General features: G+C 32.0%; 1 pseudogene; it reads right to left on the reverse strand.

The window, feature by feature from the left end:
- The window catches only part of LOC106314498, a 14,145-nt pseudogene extending 6,410 nt beyond the window's left edge, over window positions 1-7,735 (reverse strand).
- Window positions 7,736-8,369: the final 634 nt, after the last annotated feature.

Consider the following 8,369-nt stretch of genomic DNA (forward strand, 5'->3'; position numbering starts at 1 on the left):
ACAGCATCTTCAAAACTCATTTGTGGAACAACATCCATGGAGTGTTCTATCACCGTACAGATCGATTCATACTCTTTTCCTAATCCACTGAGTGCTCCATAAATCATTTCTTGATCAGTAAGGACACTTCCTATAGAATCTAGTTGATCACAGACACCTTTGACTTCTCCTAAGTACTCAGTCATGGCCTTTGATCCTTTGGACATACCTTGAAGTTTACGTTGCAGATCTAACTTGCGTGTTGCAGAGACTCTATTATACTTCTTTCCTAGACTGAGCCACACTTCTTGCGCTGAGTGTAGACCATACACAGAACGTAATGCTTCTTCAGACAGAGACCCAAACAACCACGCCATAACCAACTGATCTTTACGAATCCATTTGACAAACTCTGGATTTGGCTCCTCTGTAACATCATCACCGTTTCTTCTGGTAACTGTAGGTGTCGGACGAGCCGTAGATCCATCGACGTAACCAAGCAGAGACTGACTTGAGAGGAACGATTCGAACAGAGTCTTCCAGAGAAGGTAGTTCGAGGATGAGAGCTTCAGAGTAACACAGTGAGAGATACTCAATGTTGGAGTTGAAAACGTTTCTGAAGCCTCTTCCATGGCTCTGATACCATGTGAATGGCAAGAAACAAAGACAAGATAAAGATGAAAACTTGTTCTTTATTAACTCTTTCAACTTGACGGCAAAGACTAGCCCTTTACATGTTTATATACAAGACTCAGATTAGGTTACCCACTACATCACAGCTGTCCAAACATTCAAATCTGTTCTTTGTTGTGACACAGTGAGCTGGCCTGTTCGTACCATACTCACGTAAGAACTGCTTGCTCTCTTGTTTTTCAGAAGCCGACAGAGACAGAACGGTCTTCTTCATTTTCTCCATTTTGGCTTTATACGAAGGCCCAATATCAGTATGGCCTTTAAATAGCAAGTCCCAAAGTTGGAATCCCATAACCCCAGCCCCAGCCCACGTTATCTTGAACATATACAAGAACTGTATTGGCGAAGAGAGTGACAAAGAAGATGCTAAACATCCACCAATTGAAGAATGACATTTTCTGAATCTTCTCCTTTGGGTCGGTCTCGTCAAACTGATCGGCTCCTATGGTAGAAATGTTCGCTTTTGTACCGCCTGTACCAATGGCTAATGTGTATAATGCTCCAAAGAAAACCGCTAACTGTAGAACAGAAGCCTTTTCGCAGTCTTCAGCATTAGCCATAGAACATTCACGTGGTTTGAATCCCGGTATGGATACTGATAACGTTAACACCAACATCCCCTGAAATTGATAAATGATTAAACCGGTTAGTTCAGGGCTGGGAGGGCTACCGAATCATTTAGCCTTCGTAACTAGATACGGATCCGCGCCGTGCACGGATATTAATTCGTCAAATCTTCACTAAAATTATCCTGATTATGTTATTATATTTTTAAACTATGTGAATTTTCCGTGCTCATACACGGATATAAATATTTCTAAAGTAAATATACTATAATAATTGATTGCTATTTATTTTTAATTTTAAATTAATTTATAGTTTGTATACATCATATATATTAAAATATTATATTACTTTAATTATACATATGATTTTATATATATTATACTATTTTATTTTTTTTACAGCCGATTTATTTATCATTTGGGTAAATTAGATTTCATCTCTGAATTCAACTGTAATATTTTTTATTCTATATATTAAAATTTTGATTAATTTCTTATTTGTATGTAGGTGGTTGTTGTCTTAGATATGTAAATATATTTTATGAAGATTATGTTTAACTTAATATATATTGTGCCTAGAATGAAATAAAAAACAAACAAAAGTGTCTAATTCCAAATTACATAAATTAATATAACGATAATATTCTAAAATCTCATGTATATATATAAATTTTACAGAAGAACTAAATTGTAACCGTTGGTTAATATTTTATTTTCATTTTTAATATGTTTTGAGTTGTCCTATGATTTATATTTATAAAATAAATTACTATTCTTATAAAATTATAAATTCTTATGGTAGTTAAATCTATGCTTTTAGATATAAGTTGAATTAGTTGAGTCACTCATGTTGTGTGTATATTGAGTTACATATATTCTTTCAAATTCAAAATGAAGTATACTTATTTTTTATTATAATTAAGTCAAATCAAATCAATTTTATTTATGTTTAAATGTGCATTTATTTTCACAATATTTATCAAATTATATGTTGATGTTTTTTAAAAAATATTAGAAAATAAAGCGATAACCAATTGGAAGTTACATGCACATGTAGCTGATACAAGTTAATAAAAAAAAAGTAGCTGATACATTTTTGGAAGCTCATGAACACATATCAATATTTAGAGTGATTAAATATTTTATAAGTTCTAAATAACTTTATACTATTGATTTATTGAATGAAAACTGATTTTTATTATAAATAATCTTAAAAATGAGAATTCAAATTTGCTTTGGTATTTTGAATATGGTTCTATTAAGTTCCACAAATATAAAAACATAAAATTTAAAGGCAAATATAATATTAAGAAAACAAATAAATTTATTAATGATAAAATATAATATATATTCTTCATTAAACTATTTTGTAACTATTTGATCAAACGATGTTTATTATTAAAATTTATTTTTAGTTTTCTAAATATCTCTTAAAAATAAGCAGTCAACAAAATTGTGATTTTATTTCAAAATATTATTATATAAGTAAAATATAAATTATTGATATTTTTTGTTGTAATTGAAAGATATTATAGTCAACTAAATATATGAAAAATAAATAAAACATTTCAATAGTACTAATTATAACTATTTTTAGCCAATTAAACATATATCATTTTATGTTACTTAATTATTTTATGTATTCATCTAAGAAAATAAATAGATATATACAAATTTTCTATTACTTTGAATTTTTTTGTATTGTTTAAAATTTTGTTTAAAAAAAAAGTATTTCTTTTTCTAACATCAAGATTATCTGTGTAAATTATTTTTAATGAAATCACATTATATAAAAATTTATATTTATCATCTAAGAAAATATAGATATAAATAAAGTATTTTATTACTTCAAAAGTATATTTTATGTCATTTAAAAATACTTTTTAAATGTAATATTACTATTTTTGAACTTTTTCTTTTTTATGAAATCATATTATATATACATATATTTTCGTTTTTCAATTCGTTTTTTTAACTTTATAAAACTTTTCCTTTTTTATTATATGTATATGTTTTTGAAAAATTTTAAAAAGGAAACTAAATAGAAAAATAAATAATTGTATTTTAAATGTAATATTTTTAATTCATTAGGGGTATCAGTGTAATCAACCATCGTGAGAGTTAACGTGAGAGCGACACATAAGAAACTGACTTTTCAAATAATATTATAGAAATTTTTGATTTATATTTTATGTTATATAATAGGGCAATTCTCTCAAATAGATATTTTTTAAAAAATTTGTCACAAAAATAGATCTCAAAAATTTAAAATGACCAAAATAGCATTTTTATTTTTAAAATTTTAAAATTTTAAAATTTTTTAAAATTTGAAATCCTATCCTCAAAACCCCACTCCTAAACTCTCGAAACCCTCTAAACCCTAAACTCTAAACCTTAAACTCTAAACCCTAAACCCCACCTTTTAACTCTAAACTCTAATGTCTAGATTTCCTTCTTTTGATAAAACATTTAAGTCTATTTTGATCATTTTTATTTTTAAAGTCTATATTTGTGACAAAAACTTTTTTAGGTCTATCAGAGGGAATTTCTCTATATAATATGTACATATATGTATATATATATATATATATATATATATTATTTTGACACATATATAATTTATTTTCCTTACATATATAGGTGTTATTTTATAGTGCATAATGTTTCATATGTAGTAAGTTAGTGGTTTGATTTGACGATTAATTGTAATATTATTTTTCTTAACTAAGGAGTTAATAGTAGATAAAAAATTATACTATTTTCCTTTACATTACATAAAATAGTTTGTTTTGAATACTTTAAATATTTAATAATTTTAACCGAAACACTTTTTATCTAATTTATTTAAGTTTTAGTTTTTTATAATTGTTTTATATTTCTTTGAATTTTTCCAATTTTTTAAAATTTTAATTTATTTTTATTATTTAATTATTGTTTAAAAAAACCATCACATCATCATTTTAACCTACAAAATGAATAGTACTAGTCACCTGTTTGACTTGAAGAATAAGGGTTTGACTGGTTCAAACGCAGCGGTTGCGGTTGCGGGAATTTGCGGATGCGGGTGGTTGCGGCTTCAAGCGGTTTTAAGAGATTTGTAGGACTGGTTCTGCAGTTAGAAATTGGTGCGTTTGCGGGATACTTATGACTGGTTAACTACCAAATACAGTAGCGGTTAAATAATAAATTAACAATATTTAAATTTTATTTAATTATAAAATATCAAAAATCATAATATTATAATAAATATGAAAATTATATTTAGAAAGTTATAGTTTTAATTTTTTTAAATTATAGAAAATTTTTTTATTTTAAAATTTTATAATAGTAATTAAAATATAATAGATATATTTTAGTATTTTTATAATTCCAATTTTAAATTTTTATTGAATATTTTTATTTTTGTATTTATATGTGTTTTTTTAAAAAAAGGAAAATAATTTATCCTCTCTCAACCACCCGTAACCGCAAACGCTAACTGGAACCAACTTTTGATTTTAAGAGGTTCGGAGTGGTTTGAAGCGATTTGTAGCGGTTTGTATGATTGTTTCGAAACGCTGTCAACTGCTACCCACCGCAAAAGCTGCGTTTGCGGTTGGTAGCAGTTCACAGCGTTTCGAAACAATCATACAAATATTACATGTTATGAATCGAAATCTTTAATCAAACCCTAATGATCCAATGATCAAATCAAAACCATAAGGTAATAGATCCAAACCCTAATCGAGATTGATTGTTTGATCAATTAAAATCATAACCTTAATGGTTTTGAATCTCAAAACCCCAATGAGTAAATCGAAGCTCATAATCATAAGTTCGATTCCCTAAACCCCATTGATCTAATGATCTAAATCGAAACTCTAATATATATTACCCTAGCCGCATACATGCTTATTGCATGAATGCATGAAATCAATTAAAACCCTAAAGCTAATGCATAATCGATTTTATCCAAACCATAATTAATCTTTGAAATCGAAACTGATTGTTTGAATGATTGTATGTTTGAATATAGTATGCTAACCTTGATTAATTAAAATCGTATTGCTAGTTTTGATAGATTGAAATTCAAAACCCTTATGTCTTGGAATAAAATCGAACTTGATTGAATTTGAATATGATCACAACCCTTGTTGATGAGGAACAGTGAATTGAGACCTCCTAGAACAAACCCATTACCTGAGGCACATGCGACTGTAGAGGATAAGAAAGAGTCGAACCATGTCCAGAGTGATAGCCAACACTGCCGTGGTCGTGGAAAATGGTATGGTCGTGGTGGTCGAGGCTGGAACTCGTTTGGTCGAGGCCGAGGCAACTTATATGGCCGTGGCTCCTATGGAGGCCGTGGTACATCATTCAAGCCACAAAACTCGACCAAATCTGTGTGTCATAAATGTGGTATGGATAATCATTGGGCTAAGACATGTAGGACTCCCAAACATCTCGTTGACCTCTACCAAGAGAGTTTGAAATGAAAGAATTCTGAAGCTCATATGACTTATCAAGATGGTGATGAAGATTTCAATCATGAACAAGATGATATTATGGATTGTTTAAAAGATCAAAGTTGATTTCGGCCATCTAAGTCTTTTTGCTCTTTGCTTTGTGTTTTCTATGTTTTGATTTCTTTGAACTTGTTTTCTATTTATAAACTTAATGAATGAAAGTTTTTATAAAAGTCTCTAAAGTTTAGATTTATAAAAGACTATACGTCTTGATAATGAGTTTACGTCCCAAGCATTTACTGATTACTGTATGTCCATGGGGATAAGTGTGGAACACTCCGTGGCACATGTACATACACAGAACGGCTTGGCCGAATCATTCATAAAACGAATTCAGCTAATACCTAGACCATTGCTTATGAGGTATAAGCTTCCGGCCACAGCTTGGGGACACGCGGTCTTGCACGCGGCCTAACTGATTCGTATAAGACCGTCTAGTGAACATATATATTCCCCATTACAATTGCTAACAGGTCATGAGCCAGACATATCTCATCTTGAGACATTCGACTGTGCCGTTTATTTTCCAATTGCTCCACCACAGAGAACAAAGATGAGACCTCAAAGGAGGATGGGGATATATGTTGGATATGATTTTCCCATGATTATAAAATACCTTAAGCCAACTCCGGGTGATTTATTTAAGGTCAGGTATGCGGATTGCATTTTAATGAATTTGAACATCCAACATTAGGGGGAGATAGCAATAAGCTGGTAAAAGAGATTACATGGAATCAAACATCTTTATCTTGGCAAGATCCTCGGACTCAGGAATGTGATTTAGAAGTCCAAAAGATAATATATTTACAAAAGCTTGCTAATCAATTGCCAGATTTAAGGTGCAGAGAATGAAACCGAGGTTGTTAAAACCCTAGACGCGACCACGGCCGTTCCTAAATCTCGGGACTTAGCCGCGGCCGATCCTAAAACCCTAATAGCGATCGCGGCCGATCATGATTGCTTAGATGCGGCCGGCCCTGATGTATCTAATACTGATTCTTGGGACGCCAAGATTCAAGGTACTGAAGGTCCTGATAATAATGAGATTTCAATAAATTATGTCTTGTCTGGGATACAATGGAACAGAAAGAATGTCGACATTGATGATATATTTGCATACAAGGTAGCACTTGAACTTATGGATTTAAATGAGGATCATGAACCCACGTTTATTTATGAGTGCACTCAACGATCAGATTGGATCAAATGGAAAGAAGCTATATACGTGGAGCTAAACTCTTTAAAGAAGAGAGGTGTTTTCGGCCGTATAATCCGAACACCATATGATGTAAAACCAGTTGGATACAAATGGGTCTTTCTGAGGAAAAGAAATGAACATGGTGAAGACGTAAGATATAAAGCACAGCTTGTTGCAAAAGGATTCTCACAGAGACCAGGAATCGATTATGAGGAAACATATTCTCATGTGGTGGATGCTACTACTTTTAGATTCCTGATAAGTCTGGCTATAAGAGAAAACTTAGACTTGCGGTTAATGGATGTAGTAACTGCATACTTATATGGTCCACTGGATAATGAGATTTATATGAAAGTCCCAGAGGGTATTGAATTGAAAAACAAATAGAGTTCTCGAGAACAACATTGTATAAAGTTGAATAAATCTCTTTATGGAAGGAAACAATCAGGTCGAATGTGGTACAATAGACTAAGTGAGTACCTAGTAAAAGAAGACTATAAGAACGACCCGATCAGTCCATGCATTTTCATAAAGAAATTCGAAAATAAAGGATTTGTGATCATAGCAGTGTATGTTGATGATCTGAATATCTTAGGAACCTCTGGAGAGATTTCTCAAACAGTTGAATATCTTAAGAAAGAATTCGAAATGAAAGATCTAGGAAAAACGAAATTATGTTTGGGATTACAACTTGAGTACATTAAAGATAGAATCCTTGTGCATCAAATGGCATATACAAAAAAAGTACTCAAGAGATTCAACATGGCCGACTCACACCCTTTATCCAGCCCCATGGTCGTGAGGTCCCTCGGCCTGGACACTGATCCCTTCCGTCCCAAGATGTACGATGAAGATGTCCTTGGTCCCAAAGTGTCATATCTCAGTGCCATAGGAGCTTTAATGTATTTGGCAAGTCACACACGGCCTAATATATGCTTTGCCGTGAACCTACTATCTAGGTCTAACTCTTGTCCGACCCAAAGGCACTGGAACGGGATTAAATATGTTCTTCGTTACCTACACGGAACGGAAGATTTGAGTTTATTTTATACTAACCAAAACAAAGAAGGTTTAGTTGATTTTGCTGATGCAGGTTGTCTTTCGGATCCACACAATGCTCGATCACAGACATGCTATGTTTTCACACATGGTGGAACGGCCATATCATGGCGTTCCATGAAGCAGACGATCGCGGCCACATCTTCAAACCATTCGGAGATCTTGGCTGTTCATGAGGCCAGCCGCGAGTTTTTCAGAACAGGGGGAGTAATACGTGTTGTACTCTTTTTCCTTCACCATGGTTTTGTCCCACTGGGTTTTCCTGGTAAGGTTTTAATGAGGCAACATCTAAAGCGTATTACAATCCCTGTATGGTTATGGCATCCAAGGGGGACTGTTATAAATCATATTGTGGATGTCCATAACCGG

Source organism: Brassica oleracea, chromosome C9 (assembly GCF_000695525.1).
Source record: "Brassica oleracea var. oleracea cultivar TO1000 chromosome C9, BOL, whole genome shotgun sequence".
NCBI lineage: Eukaryota > Viridiplantae > Streptophyta > Magnoliopsida > Brassicales > Brassicaceae > Brassica > Brassica oleracea.